This window comes from Copadichromis virginalis, linkage group LG23 (assembly GCF_057382275.1).
Source record: "Copadichromis virginalis isolate Kocher_CV1m ecotype Utaka linkage group LG23, C_Virginalis_male_GT1.1, whole genome shotgun sequence".
Classification (NCBI taxonomy): domain Eukaryota; kingdom Metazoa; phylum Chordata; class Actinopteri; order Cichliformes; family Cichlidae; genus Copadichromis; species Copadichromis virginalis.
In genome coordinates, this window is record NC_140639.1 from 47,542,689 (window position 1) to 47,558,311 (window position 15,623).

Below are 15,623 nucleotides of genomic sequence, written 5' to 3' on the forward strand. Positions count from 1 at the left end.
ACCGCCCCTGGTTACCTTCAGAGATCAGATGAGAACAGGCTGGTATGGCCGTAAGTGAGAGGCTTCCTCGACAACGGGGTTCATGTAGATACTGTAACCCATTTATTGGGATTTAAAAAACAATTTAGAGTGAAGCATATTGATTAGTTTCTACTTTTATTTTTAATAGCTGCCCATGACAGCACAGTTATAATGCATACTTAATGCTGCAATATTCACGTCATAAACAATTGTGAGTGTTTGCACAAAAACATCTACAGGTGCTCTGTGCATGTACAGTGATATTGATGTAACGCTTGAAGAATTTGACATTACTACATGAGTGGAAGAGCTCTTTGCGCAAGACTCACTAACCATCCTATTGGAAAATGAGCTTAAAGAGTGCCTCAGATCCGTTTCACTATTTAAACTGTCATTTGTGTGTTGAAATGCAAAAGCTTACGGCACCTGGTATTCCCAGGAAGTCTCCCATCCAAGTACCGACCAGGCCCGACCCAGCTTGGCTTCCGAGATCAGACGAGATCGGGCGCGTTCAGGGTGGTGTGGCCGTAAGCGACGGACTGCTTCACAAACAGCCTCTTTATACATGCTGTGATGACGCAGTCATGCTTAGGTTTTTATGTCCTGTATATAAGTTGAATTGTCCAAAGCACAAAAATGTTGGACTTCCAAATGGTCCTAACACACTGTGTGCTCTCTGTCACTTTAACACTGTGCTGTGAGAAAGTAACATGTGTTATTATGGTGACGTTACCGCGGGAAAAGCATTTTTGCAGCTCAGTGTTGAAGCTGCAGTTCACAACAAAGGTTTGCATGTTTTCGCTGTAACATGTGAAGCTTAGTACAATCCTATATTTTAAAGTGCGTGACATTTGCCAAGTATAAAAGGTCTTTTATAGCGGGTTTCCCTCCCTTACGGCCATACCACCCTGAACACGCCCGATCTCGTCTGATCTCGGAAGCTAAGCAGGGTCGGGCCTGGTCAGTACTTGGATGGGAGACCGCCTGGGAATACCAGGTGCTGTAAGCTTTTGCACTCCCACACACAAACTGCAGAGGGCGCCGCTGCTCACTCAGTGGAGGCAGCTTGAGGAAAAGCTTCATGACAACATTTCCCTTTTGTGCAAAACAAAAGAACAGCAGGAACGAAATATTTAGGAAATACACAAACTTATTTATTCTGTAAATGTAGAGAATGTCTACGGCTAGTCCGTCTGGGCTCAATAGTGAGGAACTCGTTAACCTTGTAGCGTGCAGCGGGCACAGTGTCAACCTGACACTCTTGTGCAACGAGTTTTAACTCTTATTGGCTGCCGACTGCGGCCCCGAAGAATACTGAATAAATGCGCATCAGTGTGCTACCCTGAGCAGGGAACACGATATCATGGAGTTTCTAACATGGAGCAAGGTGAAGGTGACGCGACTATGCAGGACCGCCCCTGGTTACCTTCAGAGATCAGATGAGAACAGGCTGGTATGGCCGTAAGTGAGAGGCTTCCTCGACAACGGGGTTCATGTAGATACTGTAACCCATTTATTGGGATTTAAAAAACAATTTAGAGTGAAGCATATTGATTAGTTTCTACTTTTATTTTTAATAGCTGCCCATGACAGCACAGTTATAATGCATACTTAATGCAGCAATATTCACGTCATAAACAATTGTGAGTGTTTGCACAAAAACATCTACAGGTGCTCTGTGCATGTACAGTGATACTGATGTAACGCTTGAAGAATTTGACATTACTACATGAGTGGAAGAGCTCTTTGCGCAAGACTCACTAACCATCCTATTGGAAAATGAGCTTAAAGAGTGCCTCAGATCCGTTTCACTATTTAAACTGTCATTTGTGTGTTGAAATGCAAAAGCTTACGGCACCTGGTATTCCCAGGAAGTCTCCCATCCAAGTACTGACCAGGCCCGACCCAGCTTGGCTTCCGAGATCAGACGAGATCGGGCGCGTTCAGGGTGGTGTGGCCGTAAGCGACGGACTGCTTCACAAACAGCCTCTTTATACATGCTGTGATGACGCAGTCATGCTTAGGTTTTTATGTCCTGTATATAAGTTGAATTGTCCAAAGCACAAAAATGTTGGACTTCCAAATGGTCCTAACACACTGTGTGCTCTCTGTCACTTTAACACTGTGCTGTGAGAAAGTAACATGTGTTATTATGGTGACGTTACCGCGGGAAAAGCATTTTTGCAGCTCAGTGTTGAAGCTGCAGTTCACAACAAAGGTTTGCATGTTTTCGCTGTAACATGTGAAGCTTAGTACAATCCTATATTTTAAAGTGCGTGACATTTGCCAAGTATAAAAGGTCTTTTATAGCGGGTTTCCCTCGCTTACGGCCATACCACCCTGAACACGCCCGATCTCGTCTGATCTCGGAAGCTAAGCAGGGTCGGGCCTGGTCAGTACTTGGATGGGAGACCGCCTGGGAATACCAGGTGCTGTAAGCTTTTGCACTCCCACACACAAACTGCAGAGGGCGCCGCTGCTCACTCAGTGGAGGCAGCTTGAGGAAAAGCTTCATGACAACATTTCCCTTTTGTGCAAAACAAAAGAACAGCAGGAACGAAATATTTAGGAAATACACAAACTTATTTATTCTGTAAATGTAGAGAATGTCTACGGCTAGTCCGTCTGGGCTCAATAGTGAGGAACTCGTTAACCTTGTAGCGTGCAGCGGGCACAGTGTCAACCTGACACTCTTGTGCAACGAGTTTTAACTCTTATTGGCTGCCGACTGCGGCCCCGAAGAATACTGAATAAATGCGCATCAGTGTGCTACCCTGAGCAGGGAACACGATATCATGGAGTTTCTAACATGGAGCAAGGTGAAGGTGACGCGACTATGCAGGACCGCCCCTGGTTACCTTCAGAGATCAGATGAGAACAGGCTGGTATGGCCGTAAGTGAGAGGCTTCCTCGACAACGGGGTTCATGTAGATACTGTAACCCATTTATTGGGATTTAAAAAACAATTTAGAGTGAAGCATATTGATTAGTTTCTACTTTTATTTTTAATAGCTGCCCATGACAGCACAGTTATAATGCATACTTAATGCAGCAATATTCACGTCATAAACAATTGTGAGTGTTTGCACAAAAACATCTACAGGTGCTCTGTGCATGTACAGTGATACTGATGTAACGCTTGAAGAATTTGACATTACTACATGAGTGGAAGAGCTCTTTGCGCAAGACTCACTAACCATCCTATTGGAAAATGAGCTTAAAGAGTGCCTCAGATCCGTTTCACTATTTAAACTGTCATTTGTGTGTTGAAATGCAAAAGCTTACGGCACCTGGTATTCCCAGAAAGTCTCCCATCCAAGTACTGACCAGGCCCGACCCAGCTTGGCTTCCGAGATCAGACGAGATCGGGCGCGTTCAGGGTGGTGTGGCCGTAAGCGAGGGACTGCTTCACAAACAGCCTCTTTATACATGCTGTGATGACGCAGTCATGCTTAGGTTTTTATGTCCTGTATATAAGTTGAATTGTCCAAAGCACAAAAATGTTGGACTTCCAAATGGTCCTAACACACTGTGTGCTCTCTGTCACTTTAACACTGTGCTGTGAGAAAGTAACATGTGTTATTATGGTGACGTTACCGCGGGAAAAGCATTTTTGCAGCTCAGTGTTGAAGCTGCAGTTCACAACAAAGGTTTGCATGTTTTCGCTGTAACATGTGAAGCTTAGTACAATTCTATATTTTAAAGTGCGTGACATTTGCCAAGTATAAAAGGTCTTTTATAGCGGGTTTCCCTCGCTTACGGCCATACCACCCTGAACACGCCCGATCTCGTCTGATCTCGGAAGCTAAGCAGGGTCGGGCCTGGTCAGTACTTGGATGGGAGACCGCCTGGGAATACCAGGTGCTGTAAGCTTTTGCACTCCCACACACAAACTGCAGAGGGCGCCGCTGCTCACTCAGTGGAGGCAGCTTGAGGAAAAGCTTCATGACAACATTTCCCTTTTGTGCAAAACAAAACAAAAGAACAGCAGGAACGAAATATTTAGGAAATACACAAACTTATTTATTCTGTAAATGTAGAGAATGTCTACGTCAACCTGACACTCTTGTGCAACGAGTTTTAACTCTTATTGGCTGCCGACTGCGGCCCCGAAGAATACTGAATAAATGCGCATCAGTGTGCTACCCTGAGCAGGGAACACGATATCATGGAGTTTCTAACATGGAGCAAGGTGAAGGTGACGCGACTATGCAGGACCGCCCCTGGTTACCTTCAGAGATCAGATGAGAACAGGCTGGTATGGCCGTAAGTGAGAGGCTTCCTCGACAACGGGGTTCATGTAGATACTGTAACCCATTTATTGGGATTTAAAAAACAATTTAGAGTGAAGCATATTGATTAGTTTCTACTTTTATTTTTAATAGCTGCCCATGACAGCACAGTTATAATGCATACTTAATGCAGCAATATTCACGTCATAAACAATTGTGAGTGTTTGCACAAAAACATCTACAGGTGCTCTGTGCATGTACAGTGATATTGATGTAACGCTTGAAGAATTTGACATTACTACATGAGTGGAAGAGCTCTTTGCGCAAGACTCACTAACCATCCTATTGGAAAATGAGCTTAAAGAGTGCCTCAGATCCGTTTCACTATTTAAACTGTCATTTGTGTGTTGAAATGCAAAAGCTTACGGCACCTGGTATTCCCAGAAAGTCTCCCATCCAAGTACTGACCAGGCCCGACCCAGCTTGGCTTCCGAGATCAGACGAGATCGGGCGCGTTCAGGGTGGTGTGGCCGTAAGCGAGGGACTGCTTCACAAACAGCCTCTTTATACATGCTGTGATGACGCAGTCATGCTTAGGTTTTTATGTCCTGTATATAAGTTGAATTGTCCAAAGCACAAAAATGTTGGACTTCCAAATGGTCCTAACACACTGTGTGCTCTCTGTCACTTTAACACTGTGCTGTGAGAAAGTAACATGTGTTATTATGGTGACGTTACCGCGGGAAAAGCATTTTTGCAGCTCAGTGTTGAAGCTGCAGTTCACAACAAAGGTTTGCATGTTTTCGCTGTAACATGTGAAGCTTAGTACAATTCTATATTTTAAAGTGCGTGACATTTGCCAAGTATAAAAGGTCTTTTATAGCGGGTTTCCCTCGCTTACGGCCATACCACCCTGAACACGCCCGATCTCGTCTGATCTCGGAAGCTAAGCAGGGTCGGGCCTGGTCAGTACTTGGATGGGAGACCGCCTGGGAATACCAGGTGCTGTAAGCTTTTGCACTCCCACACACAAACTGCAGAGGGCGCCGCTGCTCACTCAGTGGAGGCAGCTTGAGGAAAAGCTTCATGACAACATTTCCCTTTTGTGCAAAACAAAACAAAAGAACAGCAGGAACGAAATATTTAGGAAATACACAAACTTATTTATTCTGTAAATGTAGAGAATGTCTACGGCTAGTCCGTCTGGGCTCAATAGTGAGGAACTCGTTAACCTTGTAGCGTGCAGCGGGCACAGTGTCAACCTGACACTCTTGTGCAACGAGTTTTAACTCTTATTGGCTGCCGACTGCGGCCCCGAAGAATACTGAATAAATGCGCATCAGTGTGCTACCCTGAGCAGGGAACACGATATCATGGAGTTTCTAACATGGAGCAAGGTGAAGGTGACGCGACTATGCAGGACCGCCCCTGGTTACCTTCAGAGATCAGATGAGAACAGGCTGGTATGGCCGTAAGTGAGAGGCTTCCTCGACAACGGGGTTCATGTAGATACTGTAACCCATTTATTGGGATTTAAAAAACAATTTAGAGTGAAGCATATTGATTAGTTTCTACTTTTATTTTTAATAGCTGCCCATGACAGCACAGTTATAATGCATACTTAATGCAGCAATATTCACGTCATAAACAATTGTGAGTGTTTGCACAAAAACATCTACAGGTGCTCTGTGCATGTACAGTGATACTGATGTAACGCTTGAAGAATTTGACATTACTACATGAGTGGAAGAGCTCTTTGCGCAAGACTCACTAACCATCCTATTGGAAAATGAGCTTAAAGAGTGCCTCAGATCCGTTTCACTATTTAAACTGTCATTTGTGTGTTGAAATGCAAAAGCTTACGGCACCTGGTATTCCCAGGAAGTCTCCCATCCAAGTACCGACCAGGCCCGACCCAGCTTGGCTTCCGAGATCAGACGAGATCGGGTGCGTTCAGGGTGGTGTGGCCGTAAGCGACGGACTGCTTCACAAACAGCCTCTTTATACATGCTGTGATGACGCAGTCATGCTTAGGTTTTTATGTCCTGTATATAAGTTGAATTGTCCAAAGCACAAAAATGTTGGACTTCCAAATGGTCCTAACACACTGTGTGCTCTCTGTCACTTTAACACTGTGCTGTGAGAAAGTAACATGTGTTATTATGGTGACGTTACCGCGGGAAAAGCATTTTTGCAGCTCAGTGTTGAAGCTGCAGTTCACAACAAAGGTTTGCATGTTTTCGCTGTAACATGTGAAGCTTAGTACAATTCTATATTTTAAAGTGCGTGACATTTGCCAAGTATAAAAGGTCTTTTATAGCGGGTTTCCCTCGCTTACGGCCATACCACCCTGAACACGCCCGATCTCGTCTGATCTCGGAAGCTAAGCAGGGTCGGGCCTGGTCAGTACTTGGATGGGAGACCGCCTGGGAATACCAGGTGCTGTAAGCTTTTGCACTCCCACACACAAACTGCAGAGGGCGCCGCTGCTCACTCAGTGGAGGCAGCTTGAGGAAAAGCTTCATGACAACATTTCCCTTTTGTGCAAAACAAAACAAAAGAACAGCAGGAACGAAATATTTAGGAAATACACAAACTTATTTATTCTGTAAATGTAGAGAATGTCTACGGCTAGTCCGTCTGGGCTCAATAGTGAGGAACTCGTTAACCTTGTAGCGTGCAGCGGGCACAGTGTCAACCTGACACTCTTGTGCAACGAGTTTTAACTCTTATTGGCTGCCGACTGCGGCCCCGAAGAATACTGAATAAATGCGCATCAGTGTGCTACCCTGAGCAGGGAACACGATATCATGGAGTTTCTAACATGGAGCAAGGTGAAGGTGACGCGACTATGCAGGACCGCCCCTGGTTACCTTCAGAGATCAGATGAGAACAGGCTGGTATGGCCGTAAGTGAGAGGCTTCCTCGACAACGGGGTTCATGTAGATACTGTAACCCATTTATTGGGATTTAAAAAACAATTTAGAGTGAAGCATATTGATTAGTTTCTACTTTTATTTTTAATAGCTGCCCATGACAGCACAGTTATAATGCATACTTAATGCAGCAATATTCACGTCATAAACAATTGTGAGTGTTTGCACAAAAACATCTACAGGTGCTCTGTGCATGTACAGTGATATTGATGTAACGCTTGAAGAATTTGACATTACTACATGAGTGGAAGAGCTCTTTGCGCAAGACTCACTAACCATCCTATTGGAAAATGAGCTTAAAGAGTGCCTCAGATCCGTTTCACTATTTAAACTGTCATTTGTGTGTTGAAATGCAAAAGCTTACGGCACCTGGTATTCCCAGGAAGTCTCCCATCCAAGTACTGACCAGGCCCGACCCAGCTTGGCTTCCGAGATCAGACGAGATCGGGCGCGTTCAGGGTGGTGTGGCCGTAAGCGACGGACTGCTTCACAAACAGCCTCTTTATACATGCTGTGATGACGCAGTCATGCTTAGGTTTTTATGTCCTGTATATAAGTTGAATTGTCCAAAGCACAAAAATGTTGGACTTCCAAATGGTCCTAACACACTGTGTGCTCTCTGTCACTTTAACACTGTGCTGTGAGAAAGTAACATGTGTTATTATGGTGACGTTACCGCGGGAAAAGCATTTTTGCAGCTCAGTGTTGAAGCTGCAGTTCACAACAAAGGTTTGCATGTTTTCGCTGTAACATGTGAAGCTTAGTACAATTCTATATTTTAAAGTGCGTGACATTTGCCAAGTATAAAAGGTCTTTTATAGCGGGTTTCCCTCGCTTACGGCCATACCACCCTGAACACGCCCGATCTCGTCTGATCTCGGAAGCTAAGCAGGGTCGGGCCTGGTCAGTACTTGGATGGGAGACCGCCTGGGAATACCAGGTGCTGTAAGCTTTTGCACTCCCACACACAAACTGCAGAGGGCGCCGCTGCTCACTCAGTGGAGGCAGCTTGAGGAAAAGCTTCATGACAACATTTCCCTTTTGTGCAAAACAAAACAAAAGAACAGCAGGAACGAAATATTTAGGAAATACACAAACTTATTTATTCTGTAAATGTAGAGAATGTCTACGGCTAGTCCGTCTGGGCTCAATAGTGAGGAACTCGTTAACCTTGTAGCGTGCAGCGGGCACAGTGTCAACCTGACACTCTTGTGCAACGAGTTTTAACTCTTATTGGCTGCCGACTGCGGCCCCGAAGAATACTGAATAAATGCGCATCAGTGTGCTACCCTGAGCAGGGAACACGATATCATGGAGTTTCTAACATGGAGCAAGGTGAAGGTGACGCGACTATGCAGGACCGCCCCTGGTTACCTTCAGAGATCAGATGAGAACAGGCTGGTATGGCCGTAAGTGAGAGGCTTCCTCGACAACGGGGTTCATGTAGATACTGTAACCCATTTATTGGGATTTAAAAAACAATTTAGAGTGAAGCATATTGATTAGTTTCTACTTTTATTTTTAATAGCTGCCCATGACAGCACAGTTATAATGCATACTTAATGCTGCAATATTCACGTCATAAACAATTGTGAGTGTTTGCACAAAAACATCTACAGGTGCTCTGTGCATGTACAGTGATATTGATGTAACGCTTGAAGAATTTGACATTACTACATGAGTGGAAGAGCTCTTTGCGCAAGACTCACTAACCATCCTATTGGAAAATGAGCTTAAAGAGTGCCTCAGATCCGTTTCACTATTTAAACTGTCATTTGTGTGTTGAAATGCAAAAGCTTACGGCACCTGGTATTCCCAGGAAGTCTCCCATCCAAGTACCGACCAGGCCCGACCCAGCTTGGCTTCCGAGATCAGACGAGATCGGGCGCGTTCAGGGTGGTGTGGCCGTAAGCGACGGACTGCTTCACAAACAGCCTCTTTATACATGCTGTGATGACGCAGTCATGCTTAGGTTTTTATGTCCTGTATATAAGTTGAATTGTCCAAAGCACAAAAATGTTGGACTTCCAAATGGTCCTAACACACTGTGTGCTCTCTGTCACTTTAACACTGTGCTGTGAGAAAGTAACATGTGTTATTATGGTGACGTTACCGCGGGAAAAGCATTTTTGCAGCTCAGTGTTGAAGCTGCAGTTCACAACAAAGGTTTGCATGTTTTCGCTGTAACATGTGAAGCTTAGTACAATCCTATATTTTAAAGTGCGTGACATTTGCCAAGTATAAAAGGTCTTTTATAGCGGGTTTCCCTCGCTTACGGCCATACCACCCTGAACACGCCCGATCTCGTCTGATCTCGGAAGCTAAGCAGGGTCGGGCCTGGTCAGTACTTGGATGGGAGACCGCCTGGGAATACCAGGTGCTGTAAGCTTTTGCACTCCCACACACAAACTGCAGAGGGCGCCGCTGCTCACTCAGTGTAGGCAGCTTGAGGAAAAGCTTCATGACAACATTTCCCTTTTGTGCAAAACAAAAGAACAGCAGGAACGAAATATTTAGGAAATACACAAACTTATTTATTCTGTAAATGTAGAGAATGTCTACGGCTAGTCCGTCTGGGCTCAATAGTGAGGAACTCGTTAACCTTGTAGCGTGCAGCGGGCACAGTGTCAACCTGACACTCTTGTGCAACGAGTTTTAACTCTTATTGGCTGCCGACTGCGGCCCCGAAGAATACTGAATAAATGCGCATCAGTGTGCTACCCTGAGCAGGGAACACGATATCATGGAGTTTCTAACATGGAGCAAGGTGAAGGTGACGCGACTATGCAGGACCGCCCCTGGTTACCTTCAGAGATCAGATGAGAACAGGCTGGTATGGCCGTAAGTGAGAGGCTTCCTCGACAACGGGGTTCATGTAGATACTGTAACCCATTTATTGGGATTTAAAAAACAATTTAGAGTGAAGCATATTGATTAGTTTCTACTTTTATTTTTAATAGCTGCCCATGACAGCACAGTTATAATGCATACTTAATGCAGCAATATTCACGTCATAAACAATTGTGAGTGTTTGCACAAAAACATCTACAGGTGCTCTGTGCATGTACAGTGATATTGATGTAACGCTTGAAGAATTTGACATTACTACATGAGTGGAAGAGCTCTTTGCGCAAGACTCACTAACCATCCTATTGGAAAATGAGCTTAAAGAGTGCCTCAGATCCGTTTCACTATTTAAACTGTCATTTGTGTGTTGAAATGCAAAAGCTTACGGCACCTGGTATTCCCAGGAAGTCTCCCATCCAAGTACTGACCAGGCCCGACCCAGCTTGGCTTCCGAGATCAGACGAGATCGGGCGCGTTCAGGGTGGTGTGGCCGTAAGCGACGGACTGCTTCACAAACAGCCTCTTTATACATGCTGTGATGACGCAGTCATGCTTAGGTTTTTATGTCCTGTATATAAGTTGAATTGTCCAAAGCACAAAAATGTTGGACTTCCAAATGGTCCTAACACACTGTGTGCTCTCTGTCACTTTAACACTGTGCTGTGAGAAAGTAACATGTGTTATTATGGTGACGTTACCGCGGGAAAAGCATTTTTGCAGCTCAGTGTTGAAGCTGCAGTTCACAACAAAGGTTTGCATGTTTTCGCTGTAACATGTGAAGCTTAGTACAATTCTATATTTTAAAGTGCGTGACATTTGCCAAGTATAAAAGGTCTTTTATAGCGGGTTTCCCTCGCTTACGGCCATACCACCCTGAACACGCCCGATCTCGTCTGATCTCGGAAGCTAAGCAGGGTCGGGCCTGGTCAGTACTTGGATGGGAGACCGCCTGGGAATACCAGGTGCTGTAAGCTTTTGCACTCCCACACACAAACTGCAGAGGGCGCCGCTGCTCACTCAGTGGAGGCAGCTTGAGGAAAAGCTTCATGACAACATTTCCCTTTTGTGCAAAACAAAACAAAAGAACAGCAGGAACGAAATATTTAGGAAATACACAAACTTATTTATTCTGTAAATGTAGAGAATGTCTACGGCTAGTCCGTCTGGGCTCAATAGTGAGGAACTCGTTAACCTTGTAGCGTGCAGCGGGCACAGTGTCAACCTGACACTCTTGTGCAACGAGTTTTAACTCTTATTGGCTGCCGACTGCGGCCCCGAAGAATACTGAATAAATGCGCATCAGTGTGCTACCCTGAGCAGGGAACACGATATCATGGAGTTTCTAACATGGAGCAAGGTGAAGGTGACGCGACTATGCAGGACCGCCCCTGGTTACCTTCAGAGATCAGATGAGAACAGGCTGGTATGGCCGTAAGTGAGAGGCTTCCTCGACAACGGGGTTCATGTAGATACTGTAACCCATTTATTGGGATTTAAAAAACAATTTAGAGTGAAGCATATTGATTAGTTTCTACTTTTATTTTTAATAGCTGCCCATGACAGCACAGTTATAATGCATACTTAATGCTGCAATATTCACGTCATAAACAATTGTGAGTGTTTGCACAAAAACATCTACAGGTGCTCTGTGCATGTACAGTGATATTGATGTAACGCTTGAAGAATTTGACATTACTACATGAGTGGAAGAGCTCTTTGCGCAAGACTCACTAACCATCCTATTGGAAAATGAGCTTAAAGAGTGCCTCAGATCCGTTTCACTATTTAAACTGTCATTTGTGTGTTGAAATGCAAAAGCTTACGGCACCTGGTATTCCCAGGAAGTCTCCCATCCAAGTACCGACCAGGCCCGACCCAGCTTGGCTTCCGAGATCAGACGAGATCGGGCGCGTTCAGGGTGGTGTGGCCGTAAGCGACGGACTGCTTTACAAACAGCCTCTTTATACATGCTGTGATGACGCAGTCATGCTTAGGTTTTTATGTCCTGTATATAAGTTGAATTGTCCAAAGCACAAAAATGTTGGACTTCCAAATGGTCCTAACACACTGTGTGCTCTCTGTCACTTTAACACTGTGCTGTGAGAAAGTAACATGTGTTATTATGGTGACGTTACCGCGGGAAAAGCATTTTTGCAGCTCAGTGTTGAAGCTGCAGTTCACAACAAAGGTTTGCATGTTTTCGCTGTAACATGTGAAGCTTAGTACAATCCTATATTTTAAAGTGCGTGACATTTGCCAAGTATAAAAGGTCTTTTATAGCGGGTTTCCCTCGCTTACGGCCATACCACCCTGAACACGCCCGATCTCGTCTGATCTCGGAAGCTAAGCAGGGTCGGGCCTGGTCAGTACTTGGATGGGAGACCGCCTGGGAATACCAGGTGCTGTAAGCTTTTGCACTCCCACACACAAACTGCAGAGGGCGCCGCTGCTCACTCAGTGGAGGCAGCTTGAGGAAAAGCTTCATGACAACATTTCCCTTTTGTGCAAAACAAAACAAAAGAACAGCAGGAACGAAATATTTAGGAAATACACAAACTTATTTATTCTGTAAATGTAGAGAATGTCTACGGCTAGTCCGTCTGGGCTCAATAGTGAGGAACTCGTTAACCTTGTAGCGTGCAGCGGGCACAGTGTCAACCTGACACTCTTGTGCAACGAGTTTTAACTCTTATTGGCTGCCGACTGCGGCCCCGAAGAATACTGAATAAATGCGCATCAGTGTGCTACCCTGAGCAGGGAACACGATATCATGGAGTTTCTAACATGGAGCAAGGTGAAGGTGACGCGACTATGCAGGACCGCCCCTGGTTACCTTCAGAGATCAGATGAGAACAGGCTGGTATGGCCTAAGTGAGAGGCTTCCTCGACAACGGGGTTCATGTAGATACTGTAACCCATTTATTGGGATTTAAAAAACAAGTTAGAGTGAAGCATATTGATTAGTTTCTACTTTTATTTTTAATAGCTGCCCATGACAGCACAGTTATAATGCATACTTAATGCAGCAATATTCACGTCATAAACAATTGTGAGTGTTTGCACAAAAACATCTACAGGTGCTCTGTGCATGTACAGTGATATTGATGTAACGCTTGAAGAATTTGACATTACTACATGAGTGGAAGAGCTCTTTGCGCAAGACTCACTAACCATCCTATTGGAAAATGAGCTTAAAGAGTGCCTCAGATCCGTTTCACTATTTAAACTGTCATTTGTGTGTTGAAATGCAAAAGCTTACGGCACCTGGTATTCCCAGGAAGTCTCCCATCCAAGTACTGACCAGGCCCGACCCAGCTTGGCTTCCGAGATCAGACGAGATCGGGCGCGTTCAGGGTGGTGTGGCCGTAAGCGACGGACTGCTTCACAAACAGCCTCTTTATACATGCTGTGATGACGCAGTCATGCTTAGGTTTTTATGTCCTGTATATAAGTTGAATTGTCCAAAGCACAAAAATGTTGGACTTCCAAATGGTCCTAACACACTGTGTGCTCTCTGTCACTTTAACACTGTGCTGTGAGAAAGTAACATGTGTTATTATGGTGACGTTACCGCGGGAAAAGCATTTTTGCAGCTCAGTGTTGAAGCTGCAGTTCACAACAAAGGTTTGCATGTTTTCGCTGTAACATGTGAAGCTTAGTACAATCCTATATTTTAAAGTGCGTGACATTTGCCAAGTATAAAAGGTCTTTTATAGCGGGTTTCCCTCGCTTACGGCCATACCACCCTGAACACGCCCGATCTCGTCTGATCTCGGAAGCTAAGCAGGGTCGGGCCTGGTCAGTACTTGGATGGGAGACCGCCTGGGAATACCAGGTGCTGTAAGCTTTTGCACTCCCACACACAAACTGCAGAGGGCGCCGCTGCTCACTCAGTGGAGGCAGCTTGAGGAAAAGCTTCATGACAACATTTCCCTTTTGTGCAAAACAAAACAAAAGAACAGCAGGAACGAAATATTTAGGAAATACACAAACTTATTTATTCTGTAAATGTAGAGAATGTCTACGGCTAGTCCGTCTGGGCTCAATAGTGAGGAACTCGTTAACCTTGTAGCGTGCAGCGGGCACAGTGTCAACCTGACACTCTTGTGCAACGAGTTTTAACTCTTATTGGCTGCCGACTGCGGCCCCGAAGAATACTGAATAAATGCGCATCAGTGTGCTACCCTGAGCAGGGAACACGATATCATGGAGTTTCTAACATGGAGCAAGGTGAAGGTGACGCGACTATGCAGGACCGCCCCTGGTTACCTTCAGAGATCAGATGAGAACAGGCTGGTATGGCCGTAAGTGAGAGGCTTCCTCGACAACGGGGTTCATGTAGATACTGTAACCCATTTATTGGGATTTAAAAAACAATTTAGAGTGAAGCATATTGATTAGTTTCTACTTTTATTTTTAATAGCTGCCCATGACAGCACAGTTATAATGCATACTTAATGCTGCAATATTCACGTCATAAACAATTGTGAGTGTTTGCACAAAAACATCTACAGGTGCTCTGTGCATGTACAGTGATATTGATGTAACGCTTGAAGAATTTGACATTACTACATGAGTGGAAGAGCTCTTTGCGCAAGACTCACTAACCATCCTATTGGAAAATGAGCTTAAAGAGTGCCTCAGATCCGTTTCACTATTTAAACTGTCATTTGTGTGTTGAAATGCAAAAGCTTACGGCACCTGGTATTCCCAGGAAGTCTCCCATCCAAGTACCGACCAGGCCCGACCCAGCTTGGCTTCCGAGATCAGACGAGATCGGGCGCGTTCAGGGTGGTGTGGCCGTAAGCGACGGACTGCTTCACAAACAGCCTCTTTATACATGCTGTGATGACGCAGTCATGCTTAGGTTTTTATGTCCTGTATATAAGTTGAATTGTCCAAAGCACAAAAATGTTGGACTTCCAAATGGTCCTAACACACTGTGTGCTCTCTGTCACTTTAACACTGTGCTGTGAGAAAGTAACATGTGTTATTATGGTGACGTTACCGCGGGAAAAGCATTTTTGCAGCTCAGTGTTGAAGCTGCAGTTCACAACAAAGGTTTGCATGTTTTCGCTGTAACATGTGAAGCTTAGTACAATCCTATATTTTAAAGTGCGTGACATTTGCCAAGTATAAAAGGTCTTTTATAGCGGGTTTCCCTCGCTTACGGCCATACCACCCTGAACACGCCCGATCTCGTCTGATCTCGGAAGCTAAGCAGGGTCGGGCCTGGTCAGTACTTGGATGGGAGACCGCCTGGGAATACCAGGTGCTGTAAGCTTTTGCACTCCCACACACAAACTGCAGAGGGCGCCGCTGCTCACTCAGTGGAGGCAGCTTGAGGAAAAGCTTCATGACAACGCTCCTGATTGCATTTCCCTTTTGTGCAAAACAAAACAAAAGAACAGCAGGAACGAAATATTTAGGAAATACACAAACTTATTTATTCTGTAAATGTAGAGAATGTCTACGGCTAGTCCGTCTGGGCTCAATAGTGAGGAACTCGTTAACCTTGTAGCGTGCAGCGGGCACAGTGTCAACCTGACACTCTTGTGCAACGAGTTTTAACTCTTATTGGCTGCCG

The 15,623-nt window shown here is 45.0% G+C and overlaps 1 protein-coding gene and 22 non-coding genes across 23 annotated transcripts in view; 11 read left to right on the top strand and 12 right to left on the bottom strand.

Annotated features, from left to right (window-relative positions):
• The window catches only part of LOC146681888 (OX-2 membrane glycoprotein-like), an 88,524-nt gene that overhangs the window by 65,353 nt on the left and 7,548 nt on the right, over window positions 1–15,623 (bottom strand). The window lies entirely within an intron of this gene.
• Window positions 436–554, bottom strand: LOC146681931 (5S ribosomal RNA). The gene has a single exon (XR_014918420.1). It is a non-coding gene; the product is annotated as a 5S ribosomal RNA (ribosomal RNA).
• On the top strand, window positions 912–1,030 carry LOC146681932 (5S ribosomal RNA). Its single transcript, XR_014918348.1, has one exon. It is a non-coding gene; the product is annotated as a 5S ribosomal RNA (ribosomal RNA).
• Window positions 1,868–1,986, bottom strand: LOC146681933 (5S ribosomal RNA). Its single transcript, XR_014918368.1, has one exon. It is a non-coding gene; the product is annotated as a 5S ribosomal RNA (ribosomal RNA).
• LOC146681934 (5S ribosomal RNA) lies at window positions 2,344–2,462 on the top strand. Its single transcript, XR_014918463.1, has one exon. It is a non-coding gene; the product is annotated as a 5S ribosomal RNA (ribosomal RNA).
• On the bottom strand, window positions 3,300–3,418 carry LOC146681935 (5S ribosomal RNA). Its single transcript, XR_014918413.1, has one exon. It is a non-coding gene; the product is annotated as a 5S ribosomal RNA (ribosomal RNA).
• Window positions 3,776–3,894, top strand: LOC146681936 (5S ribosomal RNA). Its single transcript, XR_014918464.1, has one exon. It is a non-coding gene; the product is annotated as a 5S ribosomal RNA (ribosomal RNA).
• Window positions 4,673–4,791, bottom strand: LOC146681937 (5S ribosomal RNA). Its single transcript, XR_014918414.1, has one exon. It is a non-coding gene; the product is annotated as a 5S ribosomal RNA (ribosomal RNA).
• On the top strand, window positions 5,149–5,267 carry LOC146681938 (5S ribosomal RNA). Its single transcript, XR_014918465.1, has one exon. It is a non-coding gene; the product is annotated as a 5S ribosomal RNA (ribosomal RNA).
• LOC146681939 (5S ribosomal RNA) lies at window positions 6,110–6,228 on the bottom strand. Its single transcript, XR_014918397.1, has one exon. It is a non-coding gene; the product is annotated as a 5S ribosomal RNA (ribosomal RNA).
• Window positions 6,586–6,704, top strand: LOC146681940 (5S ribosomal RNA). Its single transcript, XR_014918466.1, has one exon. It is a non-coding gene; the product is annotated as a 5S ribosomal RNA (ribosomal RNA).
• On the bottom strand, window positions 7,547–7,665 carry LOC146681941 (5S ribosomal RNA). The gene has a single exon (XR_014918369.1). It is a non-coding gene; the product is annotated as a 5S ribosomal RNA (ribosomal RNA).
• LOC146681942 (5S ribosomal RNA) lies at window positions 8,023–8,141 on the top strand. Its single transcript, XR_014918467.1, has one exon. It is a non-coding gene; the product is annotated as a 5S ribosomal RNA (ribosomal RNA).
• Window positions 8,984–9,102, bottom strand: LOC146681943 (5S ribosomal RNA). The gene has a single exon (XR_014918421.1). It is a non-coding gene; the product is annotated as a 5S ribosomal RNA (ribosomal RNA).
• On the top strand, window positions 9,460–9,578 carry LOC146681944 (5S ribosomal RNA). Its single transcript, XR_014918468.1, has one exon. It is a non-coding gene; the product is annotated as a 5S ribosomal RNA (ribosomal RNA).
• LOC146681945 (5S ribosomal RNA) lies at window positions 10,416–10,534 on the bottom strand. The gene has a single exon (XR_014918370.1). It is a non-coding gene; the product is annotated as a 5S ribosomal RNA (ribosomal RNA).
• Window positions 10,892–11,010, top strand: LOC146681946 (5S ribosomal RNA). The gene has a single exon (XR_014918469.1). It is a non-coding gene; the product is annotated as a 5S ribosomal RNA (ribosomal RNA).
• LOC146681947 (5S ribosomal RNA) lies at window positions 11,853–11,971 on the bottom strand. The gene has a single exon (XR_014918422.1). It is a non-coding gene; the product is annotated as a 5S ribosomal RNA (ribosomal RNA).
• Window positions 12,329–12,447, top strand: LOC146681948 (5S ribosomal RNA). Its single transcript, XR_014918470.1, has one exon. It is a non-coding gene; the product is annotated as a 5S ribosomal RNA (ribosomal RNA).
• LOC146681949 (5S ribosomal RNA) lies at window positions 13,289–13,407 on the bottom strand. Its single transcript, XR_014918371.1, has one exon. It is a non-coding gene; the product is annotated as a 5S ribosomal RNA (ribosomal RNA).
• Window positions 13,765–13,883, top strand: LOC146681950 (5S ribosomal RNA). Its single transcript, XR_014918471.1, has one exon. It is a non-coding gene; the product is annotated as a 5S ribosomal RNA (ribosomal RNA).
• LOC146681951 (5S ribosomal RNA) lies at window positions 14,726–14,844 on the bottom strand. The gene has a single exon (XR_014918423.1). It is a non-coding gene; the product is annotated as a 5S ribosomal RNA (ribosomal RNA).
• On the top strand, window positions 15,202–15,320 carry LOC146681952 (5S ribosomal RNA). Its single transcript, XR_014918473.1, has one exon. It is a non-coding gene; the product is annotated as a 5S ribosomal RNA (ribosomal RNA).